The sequence below is a fragment of the Perognathus longimembris genome, chromosome 2 (assembly GCF_023159225.1).
Source record: "Perognathus longimembris pacificus isolate PPM17 chromosome 2, ASM2315922v1, whole genome shotgun sequence".
NCBI classification, from domain to species: domain Eukaryota; kingdom Metazoa; phylum Chordata; class Mammalia; order Rodentia; family Heteromyidae; genus Perognathus; species Perognathus longimembris.
The window spans coordinates 29,683,821-29,702,750 of record NC_063162.1 but is presented as its reverse complement, the minus strand read 5'-3'; the positions used below and the strand labels follow the sequence as shown (position 1 = coordinate 29,702,750).

General features: G+C 40.8%; 1 protein-coding gene across 3 annotated transcripts in view; it reads left to right on the top strand.

Annotated features, from left to right (window-relative positions):
- The first annotated feature begins 639 nt into the window (after window positions 1–639).
- The window catches only part of Pcgf5 (polycomb group ring finger 5), a 94,476-nt gene continuing 76,185 nt past the window's right edge, over window positions 640–18,930 (top strand). For 2 of the 3 annotated variants that reach the window (XM_048338722.1, XM_048338719.1), the window contains exon 1: window positions 641–795. The gene's annotated coding sequence lies outside the window, so the exon portion shown is untranslated. Of the gene's footprint in view, window positions 796–18,930 lie in introns of all 3 variants that reach the window. The other variant, XM_048338723.1, reaches the window with a different exon arrangement.

Genomic DNA, 18,930 nt, shown 5'->3' with positions numbered 1-18,930 from the left:
GGCACAAGGTAGGGAAGGAATGGTGAGCTCTCACGGGCAGAAAGCCTTGATTTCACCAAAGGGCAATATTCATATTTAAGCTGCTTTTCTTTTTGAACCTATTGACGATCAAGCTGGGTGTGTTTGTTTGTTTGTATGTGTGTGTGTGTGTGCGCTGGGTGGGGAGATGGCTTTTGCAGTTCGATGGTAGGACTTCTCCAGCCTGAGAAGTTTCGAGTTTCTCCTTGCCAAGGTCGGACCACTACAGGTGGGCGATTGGGAACCCAGAGCGAATGCCTGGCTCCACGCGGGGCCTCGCACGGGGCGGCGTCGCGCTCGTCCCCTCCAGGCCTAGCTATCGCCAAGGGCCCGTGCCGGCAGGCGCTCCGGGGAGCGGCGCGGCGGCAGCTCGAGGAGGCCTGGCCGACGGCGGCGAGAGGCTGTGCCCCAGTTTGTGTCCAATCAGGGAGTGCGGGCTGTGCCCCGAGCCGGGCAGCAATGCGTAAACAAACCCACGGCAACTCCTCCGCCCACTTGGCGCGCTCGCCCCGCGCCCGTCGCCGCCGCTGCCGCCGCCGCCGCCACTACCGCCACCGCCGCCGCCGCCACCGCCGCCGCCGGCTCCGCTCTCCTCGCGCCCGCCCGCCTGCCCGCGGGGGCCGGCCCTGCCCTGCCCTCCACCCAGCGCCGCTCGCACCCCGCCGCCCCGCCCCGCCCCCGCCGGCACGGCCTCCCTCACCTACCGCCCCACGCGCGCGCGCTCACGCACCACGCGCCCCGCGCGGCCCGCCTGGATCGTGGCCTCTCGAGAGCAAGGTAAGGGCGATGCGCGCGGGGAGCAAGGCGGCGGCTCGGCCCCGCGAGGCCGGAGGAAGTTTCTGGCATGACTGTTCTCCGCTGGCCTGTGGGTGGAAGGGAGCCGGGGAGGCCCCGGACGCCCGGCGAGCCTGGCGGGCTGAAGGGGGCCCGCGCCTCGCTGGGGGCTTGGAGGGGGGTCACAAGTTGCTGAACCTGACATTGGTGCGGGCCGGCGGCGCGCGGAGGACAGGGGCTGGAGGCGCGGCCGGGCCGGGCGCTGTGGCGGGCTAGGGGAGGGCCCCGGAGGAACTTTCTCCTCCCTGGAGGGGCGCCTCCCAGCTCGGGCTGCGGCCCCGACACGGGAGCGGTGGCTCCCGGGGCCGGAGGGAGACGGTGCACGGTGTTTGAAGGAGCTGACGCAGTTTGTGACGCTCGCGGCTTCCTGGTGGGGACCGGCCACAGCAAGCGCCTCGGCGGGTGGAAGGGACGAGTCGAGTCGGCGGCGCTCGGGCCCTTCCCCCTCCCGGGAGCCGCGCGTCCCGGCTCCTAGTTGTTGTGTTGTTGTTTTTTAATGGGGGGGGGTGTGGGCGGGGGCCCTCGCCGGCGTGGGGCGTGAGCATCGGCTCTTGGCCGGCTGATCGGCTCTGGCAGCGCGCGTCGCTTCCGTTTTGATTAGCTCGGGTTATTATATAAGATGTCAACGGAGAGGAAAGGGGAGAGCGGGAGGCGCATCGGCGAGGGCGCGTTGGCCTTCCGCGAGCGGCCGGGAGCTCGCAGGAGGCTGGCCCGGGCGTGTGGGGGGAACCCACCTGTGCGCCCTGCGGGCCCCCGCCTGCGTGCGGGCCCCGGGTGGGATGGGGCGGAGTGAGGTACGGCCCCCCCCCTCCCGCTCTAAGAACACCCCAGCAGTGGCCCAATCCTGCTGTGTCCCCTCTGCCATCTCGCTTGGGTCTACACGTTTCTGACTCCAGGGGTTTGTACTTTGAAACATTTGTTTAATATTAAGGAAGCCGCGGCCGTTCGTAGTACGCCTGGAACGTGTGGCGGGCGAGCTCCAGGGCGGTGAATGAATCATCGTCGCCCCGCGGACGGGGCTCGGGTGATTCATGCGGGGGTACACACACCCGCGCATACTCGCCGGGTGCTTCTGACCCAGGCTGAGCGGCCCTTCTGCAGTGATGACGCCTGGAGGGGTGGGGAAGGGAGTTCCGGGGAAAAGGGCCGAGGAGTTTGTCTCTTCTTCTTCTACTGTAACTTTGAATGTGTCCGGTTCCCCACCTTAATTCTGGGCTGGGTTTTTGTTTTTTTGTGGGTTTTTTTTTTTTTTTTTTTTTTTTTTTTTAAGAAGGGTTACAGAATCCCACCTGGCTGTGTTCATGAGTTGGTGGAAGGAGTGCTGATTGGCTGGAAGGCTGTTGGGTCCAGTCTCATTCAGAATTTGTATGGAGTCCAGCCAGGGAGGTGTCAGACTTTTGAAGAAATCTTTCTGGTGCACGCGTCTACTTAAGTGGTTAGGAAGTAATTAGCAAAGTGTAAAAATCAAGTGTATATTAAAGAAATAAGTGATGCCTTAATTTGACAAAAAGTCTTAAAAGAATAGGTTTGGCGGTTTGCCTTTTTGTTGTTTTTAAAGCACAGATTTTAAAGGAAATCCAGATTTCCATTCATGAATTCGCAGGGTTTTTTTTTTTCCTCCCAGTAATCTTTTTCATTGCTTTTATAAAGGTGATGTATGCAGAAGTTAGGTAAGGAGTACATTTCTTTTGGGACATCACCCCTTCTCTTGCCTCTCTCCCAGTTTTTCCCTACCGTAACCCACCCGCAAGTTGGCTGTGATGGTTCTTAAGCATGAACTTATTTCCAAGTTTTCTCATCATTTAGGGCTCACCTCGAATGGCATTGACCCACAGAGGCCCTTGTGATCACTTCATTTACCTCCTGATCTTTCTTGCCCAAAGTCACTCCACAGCCCTACTTTATTTTCTTCATTTATTTTATTTTGTTTAGGTCTGATCTCTTCCTTTAAGAAAGTAGGTTCCACTGTAAGATCGGAGTTGCCTATCTGCTTAATGTTAAAAGCCCTAGCTTCTGGAATAGTGTCTGGCATATTGAAGGCACTCTACTTGTTGACTAGTGAATGAAAAACTTATATTTTTTCCTTGCTGGATAGGACTGTCTTTGACAGTTGAAATGTCATGCCTTTTGTGGGCAAGTTACCAAGGTAGTGCAGTTCTAATTTTCTTTTAGTTGATTTCTTTTCTCTTCTGTGCTATTATGTTTTAGCACAAAGTGGGTTCAAGTATCTATGCTAATATGTAAAGAAGCACTAGGCATGTGGAGTCTGGTTAAAATAAAGTGCACAGCTATGTAAGTTAGCAATTTTTTTTAATCTGCTATCTTAACAGTAAAATATTGATGCGGAATCAGCAAAGCGAAATTCCTCAAGTTAATTTGAGATACTGACATTTCTATGATTCTCCCACCAACTACCTTTAGACCAACTTCGAATTTAACTGTAGAATGGAAAACTCCATAGTAGGTAACTTAATATGAAATATTAATTTAAATGAATGTGAGATTTTTTTTCTGAAGAGGCTGTTACTCCTAATGGTTAATTTTGGTAAGCACAGAATAGGTAAAATTGTTTAATACTAAATTTTAAATTTCTGTTGTTACTTTGAAATATTGTCACAACTTCCTAACTTAACTTATAAAATGAATACAATGTCAAAGAAACTTCCAGAGAGCTATTTTATAGAAACTTACTGATTTTAAAATTTATACAGTAATGTCACAGACTTAGAGTAGCTAACACTTATTTGTTGTTGTTGTCATTGAGATGGGATCTAGCCCAGACTTACTTGGAATTTACAATGTAGCTCAAGCTGGCCTTCATGACCCCCCCCACCCCCAAGCGGTGAATTGCCAGTGTGAGCCATTATATCTGGCAAACACAATATTGAAGAGCAAAGTTAGAAGACTGATACTAGCTACTTTACAACTTACTATAAAGATAAAGTAATCAAGGCACTGTTGTATTGGCAAAGGATTAAGCAGATAGATCAATGGAATACAATAGAAATCCTGAAACTCTAGTGATTCCATCTCAAGATAGTCAACTGACCTTTGACAAAGGAACTAACATATACAAAGGTATATGTTGGAGAAAAGAGTCTTTTCAGCAAAAGGTATGAGAACAACTACCTATTGTGTGAAAAAAAGGAATTCTAGATACAAACATTACACTACTCCCCCAAAACGAACTTAAAATATACCAGACATCTGAATGTAAACCTGTAAAACTTCTAGGTGACAGCCCAAGAGAACATGTAGACAACTTTGAGTTTCATGATGATTTTTAAAATAGAACAACAGTGACATTATTCATTCAATCTTACTTGGCTTATTAATTTTCTTTTGAATCTGCCCTGCAAAAGATATGAGCCACAGCCTGGGAGACAGTGTTCACAAATGATACAAAATATTTGTAAAATATAGGGACATTTTACAATTTTACAACAAATATTTTAGAATTTTGCAGCCTAGTTAAAAACAACTTGGTTAAAAATTGGATCAAGGGCTGGGGATATGGCCTAGTGGCAAGAGCACTTGCCTCGTATACATGAAGCCCTGGGTTCAATTCCCCAGCACCACATATATAGAAAACGGCCACAAGTGGCGCTGTGGCTCAAGTGGTAGAGTGCTAGCCTTGAGCAAAAAGAAGCCAGGGACAGTGCTCAGGCCCTGAGTCCAAGCCCCAGGACTGGCAAAAAAAAAAAAAAAAAAAAAAGGGTCAAATGGGCTGGGAATATGGCCTAGTGGCAAGAGTGCTTGCCTTGTATACATTAAGTCCAGGGTTCGATTCCCCAGCACCACATATACAGAAAACTGCCAGAAGTGGCGCTGTGGCTCAAGTGGCAGAGTGCTAGCCTTGAGCAAAAAGAAGCCAGGGACAGTGCTCAGGCCCGGAGTCCAAGGCCCAGGACTGGCAAAAAAACAAACAAACAAAAATTGGGTCAGACACTTCACCAAAGAAGACAGGTGGCAAAGAAACATTAGAAAACAGTAAAATCAAAGCAGTGGTGATATATTGCTACAGGAAAACCCAAAAATCTAGAACACAGACAGTACCAAGTGCTGGGGAGGATATAGAGCTACCGGAACGCTCATTAATTTTTGGTAGGAATGTCAAATATTTTGGAAGACAGCTGAGTGGTTTCTTGCAAAATGGAACAAACTTCCTTACAAAAATGCACATATTTCTATCATGCAACTCAGCAAATACATTCCTTGATATTTTCCCAAAGGGGTTGGAAACATGTTCACAACAAAACTTGAGCCGAGGTATTTATGACAGCTTTATTCCTCACTGCCAAAAATTGGAAGCAAGCAACTAAGATATCCTTCAGAATCAGTGAACTGTGGTACATCCAGAGAATGGAATGTTATTCAGTGTAACAAAGGAGAATGGGCTTGGAGAACAGGCTGGGATGTTGTATTAGGATATGTAATAGCTGATACCACTGCAAGAATGAAGGGAAAGGAGAAATAAAAATGTTGGGATGGAGGCATTCTGAAGAGTAATGATAAAGGACATGAGGAATTTTTAAAGTGTTTACAATTCTGGAGGGCTCAGTTTTGAGTGCTGACGAAAATACAAAGTATAGTTGAATTTTGAGAATGGTGAACTGACCCAAGCTATTGGAAGCTGAAAGTCATTGGTCTTCAGGAATTGTGATGCCACCATATTAAAATGATTATGTACCAATGTCAGCATCTGGTTTCTTTTTAAAATTGTAGCCTTTCTGAGCATTTAGCCCATGGACCTGGAATGGTAAAAGATAGTGAAAAAATAAGGAAATTAAGTTCGTCATTTAAAAGATGAGGAAGCTGTACAGTCTTTTAATCACTTTCTAGAAATGTTTGGTGTGCACAAGATCACAGACATGTGTGGTAGAGCTGGCACTGTCAAGAACTGGGATCCTGGACCTCAGTTGGTTTGGCTGATGAGGGCAGGAGAAGTAAAGTATGTATTCAATGAGCAAAATCTTGAAAAGTTTCCTCCATGTGCAATTTTCCCACATCAGCATGTGTGACACAAAAGTCAGCTGAGGAGAGTCAGTGTGCTCTGACTTCAAACTAAAAGGCAGGTGATGACATCATAGAGGAAGACCCATAAAAAACACTACCAACTAAAATCCAGGTAAGAGTCATTGGATAAACAGAGTAGAGATCTTGTACTAATGGAAGTTAGATTGGAAAGCATAGGTTGATAAAAAGCCCAAATGATCTTATGCATTTCCCCTCTTCACCCTACTCTAAAAGTTTAGAAGTTTGAGGCATAGTACACAGGTTTCTGCCATTTACTGTACAAGTAGAGAGAAAGAGAAAGAAGCCAAATATCAAACGTGCATCCATCCATTTGAGAACTGCAACCCTGAAAAAGATTCAGACATTCCCAACTGAGTAAATTGTTCCACGTCCATGGGAAGAATCTAGTGCAGGAGGAGATGACAAGAACAGAGAGAATAGCTTTCTTTTGGACACCACTTGTGTGAAAAAGAGGTTCTGGTTCTTTGAATATGAGGTTATTGACTACAACTTTCTGGTTTCCATTTGAGCTTAACCTCTGTGGCCGGCAGCACTCTGTCCACTAGTTATGAAATGACTTACAGCATTGGATCTAGGTAGCAGCCTCATAGCTGTACTTAGTAGGTCTTTCCTTCCTTGCTGAGAATCAGATATCATGATAAAGACCATTTGATTTGAGATCCTACTTATAAACGTAGACGTTTGGGGAAATGTCCTACTTTGACATTTAAGTAGAAAAAAAATTAAGAAGCCCTGAGCTAGACATGTAGCACTTCCAATTAGACCTGATTTGGTTACTTTTTGCAACATTTGCTTTTTTTTTTTTTTTTAGTGCATGGTAGGCAAGCACTCTAGCACTGAGCTACCTTTCCAGCCCACAGTTTGTAATCTTATTAATTGCCCCAGTTTTCTCATCTGTAGAATGGGAGCAAATAATATTTTAAACCTGTCTCCCTTGGGAATTGATGTCAAAACTCCTTGCCAATAAACAATGTTATGCAAATGTAAGCGATCAGTGTGGTAACATTAGAGGATGGGATGCAGTGTCAGCTGTGAAGTTTAAGAATTTTTGTTTTAAATAAAATTGTTTGAATGAAATAACAAAGAAAAGGTATGTGGGCTTTTTTTTTTTTTTGTCAAACACTGATTTGGGCTTTCACATTGAAATCCATTGATACTGCCTCTTCTGTCTCATGTCCAACCACTTGAATTATGCCCCCCCATCTTTGGTTCAGGCTTTTTAAATGAACTGTGGCAACTGTTCTCCTTTGTCCATATCTGACCACATTATAGCAAGATTTAGGTAGTACCAGGGCTGGTAATGTGGCTTAGCGGTAGAGTGCTTGGTTAGCATGCATGAAGTTCGATTCCTCAGCACCACATAAACAGAAAAACCCAAAAGTGGCACTGTGGCTCAAGTGGTAGAGTGCTAGCCTTAAGCAAAAAGAAGCCAGGGACAGTGCTCAGGACCTGAGTTCAAGCCACAGGACTAGCAGAAAATAAAAAAAGATGATCATCATTTAGGTAGGCAATTGAAATTTCTCTCTCATTTCTCTTTGTAACTTTTTCTTTTGAAGTGCTTTTATTGTAAAGTATTAAACATACACACATACACAGAATACTTTTGAATACAAATACCTGCTTTGGTGGATTATGCAAAAGTGATCATCTATGTAACCACTATCCAGCTCAAGAACCAGACAGGTTTGGTTTTTTTCCCCAAGGGGAGTCATTTCTTCTGTTAGATACTTGGTTTTATTTATTTATTTTTTTCAAGGTCATCATGAGTAAGCAGGAGGCAGTTCTTAAGTTTTAGCAGGTCTAGAATGTGGGCTCCTTTCAATTGGAATTATCCAAGGTACAATATTAGTCTTTGTAGTCATTCTTAGAATTTATTCTCATCGTTGGGAACCCATTGTTTAGGACTGGGTTTTCATCCTTAAAAATTGAAATCCTCAGGTTAAGCATCTTCAGTTTCTGTCCTTTGGATAACAGTGAAAAAGTTCTGATCCTTTGGATGTGAGAAAAGACCTCATGCTTAATCATTTCATTTTAACTTCTCATCTTCTCTCCTCTACCTGTCTTCAGAAGCAGAATAGTCAATAATCCAGGACTTTGTGCAGTAGATACAGGTCTTTTGGGAAATAGCTGGCAGTTATGCAAGCAAAAGCTTTCAGGGCATCAAAGGATTCAGTGAGGAAGCATACATGTTAAACCGTGTTTCCTGTAGTTAAAATCTAGTGTGATAAATCCTACCATGTATTATGACTAAATTAATAGAGCAAAGTGTTTTTACTCTATTTTAGTAGAGGATTCTCTTCAATAATATTCCTGTGACTGAAAAAGAAAAGGCTGCTTGGGGTGAGGGGGCTGCCCTGGAGTAGGATCTGTGACAGTACACTGGGGAGACTGCTGCAGTAGTAGCCATGGTAGCTGCAAGGCTGACAAGAAACTACTAAAGTTCCCATGGAAGCAATGTAGAATTTGATATGACCATAATGAATGGAGAGGAGCAAAACATATGCATCTGTGAAGGCCCTGATGCCCTCCATGTATGTCACATTGATGTCTTCTGATGGTCACGAATGTATTGTAAAAGGAGAGCATGCACTGCCATCAGGAATAATGTTGAGTGGCCCAGGTCAGTTTGCTGAGAATGAAGCCACTGAGGTCAATTTTAGAGCAATTCCATCAAATGTGCTATCAAATGTATGCATGGGAGCCAGGCACCAGTGGCTCATGCCTGTAATCCAAGCTACTCAGGAGACTGAAGTCTGAAGATCATGCAGTTCAAAGCCAGCATAGCATGGGCAGGAAAGTCTGGGAGACTTATTCCAATTAATGTAGATACATTTAAACTTCCTACATTGTTAAGTAAAATAAATTATGATTAAAGAAACTACTTTCCTTACATTTTTATAAGTAATGTTAGTGAACACACAGATATGTCTATAAATCAGAAAATAAATGTTAAAAGGCTGAGAAAGATTCATTTTTGTGGCAGTTTCTGTGGTTACCAGATTTGGTTAATGGGGCTTCAAGTTGAACTTGGTAGGTTGAGGGTTAGAGATGTGGCTCAGTAGTAAAGAATCTACTACCTAGTATATGTACAGCCCTGGGTTTGATTTGACACTATAAAAAAATATTTTGGTAGCTCAAACATGTTCACTACCAGTATCCCCTGAAACACTATGGGTCAGTTTTGCATCAGGAGAACAACTTAAATAAAGACTTTGGAAAGATTTATTTTAGCTTTCCACTTAAGAGGTTTTAGTCCAGGGTCACTTAGGCCTGTTGTGTTTGGGCCTGTGACAAGACAGAACATTGTGACAAGATGTGTGTGACAGAGAAAAGTCTTGCCTTACAGTGTCCAAGAAGCAGACAGAAAGAAGGAAGGGTCCTATATCCCATTATACCGTTGAAGGACACTCATTCATTGACTTAATTTCCTTCTGTCTGTCCCCACCTCCTAAAGTTTCTGCCACCTCCCAATAATGCCACAGATGCCAACCAAGCCCTTAGCACATGAGACTTTGGGGGACACTCTAGACCCAAAGTATAACATACCCCATACAATAATGGTGAGTATGAGAAGAAGAAACAGTAAATTGAGCCATGTAAACAATGTTTTAGAGGATGAAAACCAAATAGGCTATATCAGACATAACTGACTTATAGTGGAGTCTTTAATTTAGTCTAGAGTGAAAACTGGGAAGAAATAGAGAGTTATCCTCCAGAGTCCCAGAAAGGCTCTAAATTAGAGGCTTAAAGCGGAGTGTAAACTTCAAAATAAAGATTGAAAGTCTGAAAAAGAAACTAGAACTTCACTCCTATTCAATGTATCCAGATTAAATCCTTTCCAGAGACTAGAGTTTTTTTCCCTCTGGAGAAATTGAAATAAATGATAGGTTCTGGCTTTGGAAATGCTAAAGAAAATATAGAACGGTGGAATGACCAAATGAAAGTACAGGAATTGAGTGAAATTCTGCATACAAAAGCGCGAGACCCTGTATTCACCACTGTTTCAAGTATAGCCAGGTAAGCAGCAGGCAGGACATCAAAGGCCTATTCTATGGGTAAATGAGAAGCCTTAAAGGGAAGACCTATAGATACTGACATTGGATTTGCTATCATGGGGGAAAAAAGGCTAACTACTTTTTCTTCCTAAATTGAACCCATTAGTCAACAAACTAACCACCATATTCCTCTCTTCCCTCATGAAGTTGAAAGTTGAAGCAGAATTTTAGTATTTCGTTTGTAAAACACAAATATTGAATGGATAGGAAGCATATGAAGGAAGCCTTTAACAGGAAGACAGAATAAAACAAAAGAAAGAAGAAAGAAAAGAAATTGTGGAGAAAGCAAAAGTGCAGGAAGGAGAAAATGATAAAGCAGCTAACATGCCTAAAAGTAATATGAAAGTTGATGAGAAAATGTTCCTTCTATGAAAGAGTAACAGACCATAAAAAAACATAACCAGGACATATAAAAATGGTAAACTGAGAGTGGTAGCTTGTACCTATAATCCTAGCTAGTTGGGAGGCAGAAGCAGGAAGATCTTGAGTTCAATGCCAGCCCAGGCAAAGTTAGTGAGATCCTATCTCAAATAAGTAAATTTATTTTAATGTCTGGGGCCTTAGCTCAAATGATAGAGCTCTTGCCTAGCAAATTTGAGGCCCCAGGTTCTAACCCCAGTATTGCTAAAATGAAAATAAAAAGAGGAAGGAAAGGAGGGAGGAAGGGAGGGAGGGAAGATAATTCATTACACAGACTAGGAAATAAAGAAAAAGTAAGAAAAGAGATGGAAATAGGACAAAAGAAATAGAATTAAGGGATTATTAACATTATCATACTAGTAAAAATTTCAAAGACTACAGAAGAAAGGATGAGAAATTACCAAAGAAACAATGCATGAAAATTTCCCAGAGCTTGGACATTCATTTAAGGATTAACCACAAAAGACAACCAATGTAGAAATCCTGTCTCTATAAAATTTCAATATACTAAGGAAAACGTAAATAGACTAAATCTTACAGAAAAGATAGGTCCTAGGCAACAATATTGGAAAGTGGAATGTTACTAAATTTCTAAGCAACACTGGAATTCTAAGTTTAATGGATTTGTTCCTTTAGAATTCAGAGGGAAATTGTTTTCAATTTTTAATATTGAACTATCGTGTGGGAGAAAGAACAAAGACATTACGAAGGCATAAAAGATCTAAAACTTTATTCCCTATGCATCATTTCACACAAAGCTATTGGATGCCATTAAAAAAAATGTGGGCACAAACCAACAAAGAACAGTACATGGAATTCCAGAAACAGGTAGACTGACCCAGGGGAAAAAAAAAACCAAAATTCTAGAATGACAGTAAATAGAAGCTTGTGTAGTAGCTAAGAATAGGAGGCAGAATAACTCCAGAAAAGGTAGCCTACGAGATGTTTCCAATTGAAAACAAAATTAAGTAGATAATTCTATACCTTTAACAGAGTGTAAAATAGTCCCTTCCTGGTAAGCTCAAGGCCCCCTACTACCCCCCAAAAGAAAAAAAAATTCTTCAAAGGGATTTTCTAGTCCATTTGAAGCATTTGGGATGGATTATGAATTCATAAAAACCTGGCAAATGGGACAAAGAAATTGCACAAGAAAAGAAATGTAATGCAAGGTTCTCAATGGATGATATTAACATAGGTCTTAATCTAACATTAGTGTGCTAGTTAGATTGTAAAACTATGCTGTTGTAATTGACAGTTCCCTTCCCCTAACCCCCAGGTAGTGATTTAAGAAAGGAATTTCATTTCATGTGTCAGTTCATAGTAAGGGACCCAAGCATGTTTGGGTGTCTGTTCTAGGGTTAATAGGGAGCTGTGATTTTTTTTCATTTTATTCCCCTGCTATCCTTAGGTCATTGACTTAATCCCTATAGTTAAAACCTGGTCAGTCAACATCTATGTTATTGCTCATAAGAACAGAAAAGAGGAAAAATGGGGTAAAGGTTTCAGACATAAGCCTGGAAGTAACATATATCACTTTCAAACATTCACATGGCAAAAATGTAATCACGTGATCATACCTAAGGGAAGTATTCAGAGCATTTAACAACTGGTAGCCCAGCTATTGACAAGTCAGAACATAGGTCTCTGCCATGGGAAGCAGATCCTGAAGGCTCCTTGCATTATCAGATGTTAACTATTTGTTTTCTGGATTGTGTGGAGTGGTGAATTGGAGGATCTGGAAGAGAGATTGGGAGAAGCTTATTCTAAGTTCCTTACCAGCTAGCTGCTTTGGAAGTATCTAAATAACACTTGGTATATTAAAAGTTCACAGTAAATATTGACCCTGGGCTATACTTGATTGCAGTGGAGAATGGGGGAAAAAACATTAATATGACTTTTAGATTAGTAAGCTGGCTTATGATGACACATTCATAAATATATTAATAAATGTCTAAGATTAATAAATTCATTCAACATACATATTGTTTATGGGTATAGAATTAAGTATCAGAAGAAACAGCTAAAATGTTTCTGTGTCATTTGCCTTTGAGCATGAGTGGAGAGTGAGGCACAAGGTATTATTGTTTTAAAATTTTAAGCCTAATAGTGCACTTTGGGTTTTTAAATAATTTTGATCTGTTACTTAGATGAAAAATAAAATTAGGAAGAGAATGCTCTTGTATCACCTTCCTATGGTTGTACCTACACTATCTCTGTAATCTTATCTGAGTATATTGGAAACCGTGTTTACTGGTATTGGAAGTAGGAAATTGAAAGGGAATACCAAATTTGAGAGACACAGGGTAAAAAAAGAGAAATAACGACAAAAGCAATACTTGCAAAACTGTCTGGTGTAAGTGAACTGAACACTGGGGGGGGGGGGGAAAGGGGGGAGGGAGGGGGGCATGAGGGACAAGGTAACAAACAGTACAAGAAATGTATCCAATGCCCAACGTATGATACTGTAACCTCTCTGTACATCAGTTTGACAATAAAAATTTGAGAAAAAAAAAAAAAAAAAAAAAAAGATATGGGAGTAGTACTCACTGTGTATCGGTAAAATTCAATGTCAGTCTCTACTTTTTCCCATGCTTGCATCCAAAGAATTGGAATATACCAAGCCACAGCCTAAATAAATATGCTTCATCAATAAAAAAAAAAAATTAGGAAGAGAAAAGTAATTCAGTGTAATAAGGAAATTGGAGAAGATTTACATGTATCAGATCCTTAGACCTGTGTAGATTAAAAGTTAGGAAACCTTATAGCTTTGAAGTTAGAATTTTCCCTCACTACTGTGATTCTAGCACTCTTTCTGTCTCAGAATCTTTGGAGGAGCATTTTGCAACTTCAAATGACTTCCTTGCCCAAAGCTCTGATTTACTTGGCTTTGGTGGGTCCCTGGGAATCAGTCATTTTAAAAAGCTCCCAGATGCTCCTGATGCAGTACAGGCTAGCTCCTCTGGCTAAGTAGTATTTAAACATCTTCGTTTCTGCTTCCTAAATACCTTTTTCATTCTTCCCATCCTATTCTTACTGTTTCTATTTCAAGTCAGATATGTATCTGTATTCTCAGATGTGAACTAATGTGGAGTCTTTCCGGTCAGGAGAATAGGAAGAAAAAAAAGGGAGAGGTCATTCAAATGACCATTAAATAATGTCAATGCCTGTCAAAGAGCTAGTATTTCTTTCTTTTTGTTTTGCAGAAACTACTTATCTTGAATTTCCTATGGGGTAATTTTAGAGCTCAAGTTCAAGTGAATTTGAACGTAATTACATTTGGTTTTATTGATGCCTCTTCAGGTACATCTGTACCCTCAGATTACCCTCCAGTTTTCTGTCTTCCTTGGTTTTACTCTTGGCTTTCTCAGCTGTGGTACTCACCACTAGCAAAATTTGCAGTTTATAACTAAGATCACTAGCAGTTTTCATAACTCATTAGTTTCTGTGTTAATGAATTCTTAGACAAGTGCATAGCAAGCAAAAGATGGAAAAAGAGATGGGACTATAGTGGATTGTTGGTATCTGCAGGTGTATAGTTCTAAGGAGACTGCAGTGGATGAAAACTTACAAATACTCAGGAGTTTGGTTCTGTACTGAAATGTTTGATTTATTTTTCCCATAATGCTGCCAACTTCTGCTAAAGATATACCTCCTTTCAACAAACCTAAAATTTTCATTATTAAGTTTACCATTCTTTTGGGGAGGCATATTTTCATAAAATTAAGGGCAAGAACACCCAACTAATCACACAGCAACTGTCAAACGCCCATGGGAATTTAATGTTTTGTTTTGGAAATCTCTTGATTTTTAAAGAGATTATTACAATATTGCTTTTTTTTTTTTAACCATGCTTGGTCAAAATCATGTGAGTTAAATCCATGAGTAAGGGGGCCTACTGCATATCAGTTCCCCAGGTTAGAAGACTTATTAGGCTTCAGACCTCAAAGATTTTGTGTACTTGAAAGAAGGAAAGTTAGTTGCATAGATGAGACAAAATGCTTTAGATATCAGAGGAAAGCTTTTGGAAATTAAAAAAAATGAACTAGATTTAAGAAAAAAAATAGTATCTCCAAAGTTCCATTTTTTGCTTCTGTAGATTTATCTGCCCTCATGAATCAGATATTTAAGTGATCTGCTTAAAGACTGTTCACCTTGAGCCAGGGTCCTGCTTCATACAGTGCTAAGACTGGACTGTAGCATTCTGGCTGGTTTTTGGAGGATTGTTATATATTCATACATATTTATGTGACTGGACCAGTGTGTGATTTGTTTTTGAGACAGTCTGGAATCAAACTTGGATATTCCCTCCCTCAGCCCCCTAAGTATTGGGATTATAGGTCTTTACAATGAGGGATTAGTCTGTCTCATTAAATTTTAGAGTTTGTTCACTTGATTCAAGACCTTAGTGCTTCTCACCCATGATGGTACACATCCATCACTGGGAATAGCAGTACCTTGCAGGTTCTGACTCAATTGTTCTCAGAGAGGACTGTCATGTTCCCAGGGGATACTGCTGGTCTGCAGACCACACTTAGCAAAGCAAAGTCTGACTAATGGTTGGTTCTCAACTCTGGTTGCATGTTAGAATCATTTGAGAGCTTAAAAAAATACTAGTATCTGAGTAATAATGTGTATATAGACAAATATGATTGACACACTGATATATCAGATTTGATATCAGCTTGCAAATAGGTTTAAGAATTGTGGCTACAAGCTAGGCACACTTTCACTGTGACTCATAGGTAAACATCTTCATTTTGTAGCAATCTGAGAAGCACCTTAGATAATTTTTCTGATGTTAGTATACCTGTTTAGTAGATACAGCCCATGAAGAAGGGGTTCCGTTGGATTTCTATGTTCCCAGAGATGAGGTACAGGGGAGCAAAGATAGGGAAAAAAATGATCTTTTTTATAAAGAATTCAGATGGCATCTGATGGAGGAAGTGATGAATGAATGAGAATTTGGTGTCTTTTTATTCAAGAGGCTTCTGTTTTCTTCTGTTTTTTTTTTTTTCTTTGTTTTTTTTTTGGCCAGTCCTGGGCCTTGGACTCAGGGCCGGAGCACCGTCCCTGGCTTCTTCCCGCTCAAGGCTAGCACTCTGCCACTTGAGCCACAGCGCCGCTTCTGGCCGTTTTCTGTATATGTGGTGCTGGGGAATCGAACCTAGGGCCTCGTGTATCCGAGGCAGGCACTCTTGCCACTAGGCTATATCCCCAGCCCCTCTGGTTTTTTTTTTGAATGAGAGATCAATGTGGATGCTTTCTGGATTCTTCAGGTCTATTCCTTTATTTGTTATTATTGTTCTGTATATGCTTATGCAGAAAGATAGTACTTACTTACAAAGTTTCTGTGTAGCCAGATTTCTTTTCCTTTGCCAGTATTCTAGAAAAATTTAGAGTGCCTGTCCTTAAAAAACTTGAATGATTTAGCATTAATCTTATGATAGATTAATGATTTGATCTACTCAAAAATCATAGGCTTGAGTTCAAATGTTAGTTGTGTTAATATTATTACAAAGTTGATTTTAGAAGCCTAAAAATGTTTTATATATATTAAAAGTATGCTAACAACTTCTTCTAAGAGACAATAAACTGTAAAGTCAGAAGATTAAGAGTAAATTCTCCCCTTTATCTTCCCACTATTCAGTCTTAAAATAGGCATCTGCCTTTATTTCCTTAAGATCATTTTGTCTACTTCATAGCCACTTATTTAAATCAGAGGCTCATTATTTGTTTTTTATGTTAATTTCCACAGGGACTCTTCCTACCATCATCTTGCCCCTTAGAATTCTTGTGTCACAGTCCTATCTTATGAAAATAAGACTATGGCTTCTCCATGCCCTCCTTGTCAGAAAGAAAAGTCCAAATTACAGAGTGTCATTTAGAGCCTTCAGCCCTGGCCTTACCCCCATTCTCTTTCATAAAAGGAACCGGCTTCATCTTCTGATATCATCACACTGGAAGTTAAGATTCCAATGTATGAGGCAGGGTAGAGTGGTTCATACTTGTAATTCTAGCTATTTGAGAGGAATAGATCAGGGTGATTGCAGTTGAGGCCAGCCTGGGCAAAAAGAAAGATCCCATCTCAGCAAATAATCCTAGTGTGGTGGTTCCATATTCATAATCCCAGCTACCCAGGAGGCTGTAGATAAGAGAATTGCAGTCCAAGGCTAGCCCTGAACAAAAATGTGAGACCCTATCAAAAAAAAATAACTAAAGCCAAACAAAACAAAACCAACCCACCAAAACAAACATATGAAAAGGTGTTCATATAGTAGATTGCCTGCCTACCAAACATAAAGCCCCAAGTTCAAACCCCAGTTCTAATAATAATCATGATCATAATAATTTTGCATTATTCCTTAGGAACAAGTAGACTTGGGACTTGATTCCTGGTTGTGATGTCAGTCTTCCCTACATCTCTTAGCTTTGCTTTCTCTGTGTATAAAATAGGAGATTTGTTCTAAATGACTACCAAGGTCATTTTCAATGATCTGTGATTCTAGAAAGTTATGAGACATAGCCTGTAACCATGGTGAGGGAAGTTGATTGGTAGTTCTAAAAATAGACTTATTTTCTCCTTCTGTGTAACAGTGATGCTTTCCCATTGAGTAAGTCACTCTGTGTATATTGCCTTAATAAACCAGTTTTGTGATTTTTTTTTTTGAGTTGCCAGCTGCTCACAAGTGAATGGAAGGCTGTCTTAAGAAATGCCCAATATATGACTGCTTGCCTCGTGTTTTAAATATGGATCTGAATTATTGTGCTGTTTTTCATTCCTGTTGTAGGTATTTCAAAAAAACAAACCTAGAAGGTGATGATGTGTTAAATTTAGAAAGTATTTTACTTCAGGTCCTGCTGTCTTTTGTACTTGTATGAGAACCTCATTCAAAATAACTTATTTATCTTCTCTTAAAATATGCTGTCCTTTACTTTTGCCATTCTGCTGGCAACAAATGCATATCTGCAATACAGGTTTTTTTTTGGTCAAGATTGTTGTGTTGGTAGTTATTTTTCTCTATTAAATCTAGTTAGACACCTTCTCGTTTTACCCAGTAAGCCCTTTGATTTCATGTGTTGTGTCGCAAGCTTGTCCTTTGTGCAGTTATGACCTAAACAATCCTCTGAAGTCACTCTTGAGGATACAAGATGTATGGCAAAGCTTTTTGTGGATTGTTGCCTATCCAGAACGTTCCATCTGAAGTGAAACATCTTGTTCTAGTTGGGACAAGCCTTGTGGCTGGTAGGCAATATCTGTGTGTGTATGTGAGCATCCATGCTAGATCTCGCCCTTTGAAATAGAGAATCAACTCATTAAACAAACATTTTAATGCCTATAGAAGTAGCAGAAATATAGTTTTCACTTTTTTATTGTGCGATAATTGATAGCCAGAATATCACATCACTAGGAGGTTAGATAGTTGCTTACTGTCTCTGAGCTTCAGTTTTCTCCTCCATAATGTTTGGATTTTCTTTCTAAAATAGTTTTATTTATGAGTTTTATTTCTAAAATAAAATTTTGGCTCCAAAATTCACTCATTCATATTCCTTCTTTCCTCCATCTCTCTATTCCTCACTTTCCTCTTTCTTCTTTCTCTCCCTCTCTCCCCTTTAATTCCCTTAATTCTTTCGCTAGCCTTAAACCTGTTGATAGCAACCAGTGTGTGTTAAGCTTAAGTTTTATTAGTTTCAGTTCTTATGGTACTCCCTTAAATTAGTATGTATAGAAATATGTGTGTTGTATTTGTGAGAGAGAAAGAAAGGAAGAGAGAGAAAGATGGGGGAAGTAAGGGGGAGGGGTCAAAGATGATTTACAGTCAGACCTGATAACTAAATAAGAATGATAACTAAATAAGGATGGAGCTGCAAATCAGCTAAGATGCAGAAGGCTGAAGATAGAGATACCTGTGGTGGAAGAATTAGAGGTCAGTTTGCAAATACTGAGTTTAAGATGTCTTTTCGTTAGACATCACCTGTAGATGCAGAATGTGGTAGACAGAAGAGTGGCCACCAAAGATGTCCATATCCTAGTCCCCATAACCTATTGTATCACCTTAGCTGGCCTGAGGGCCTTGACAAATATGGTAAAGTTAATCTTGAGATGGCAAAATTTTCCCAAATTACCTGAGTCGCCTCAACCTATTTGCCCAACTCCCTGTCTTTCCCATGGTGGTCTGAGCCAAATGTGACTATGGAAAGAATGATCAGAGATGCAACATTATGATTTTGAAGATGGACCAAGGGATGTGGATAGGCATGGCAAGGATGTGATTTTTCTCCTGAAGCATCACGAATAGAACATAGTCCTCCCAACAGTGACTTTTATTTTAGCTCAGAGAAATTCATATCTAACCTATAAGATAATAACTTCATGTTGTTTTAAGCCACCGAGTCTGGTAATTTTTTACAGCAGACATAGGGGGACTATAGAGAACAAAGAATTATATAAAATAATGTGGAGGTAAGGAGAGAGGGTTCTGGAATTTGAAAGCATTGAGGCAGCATTTAAGTGCTAAATTAGATAATCAGTAGCATGAGTAGAAAGATGGAGAGAAGATGGTCCAAA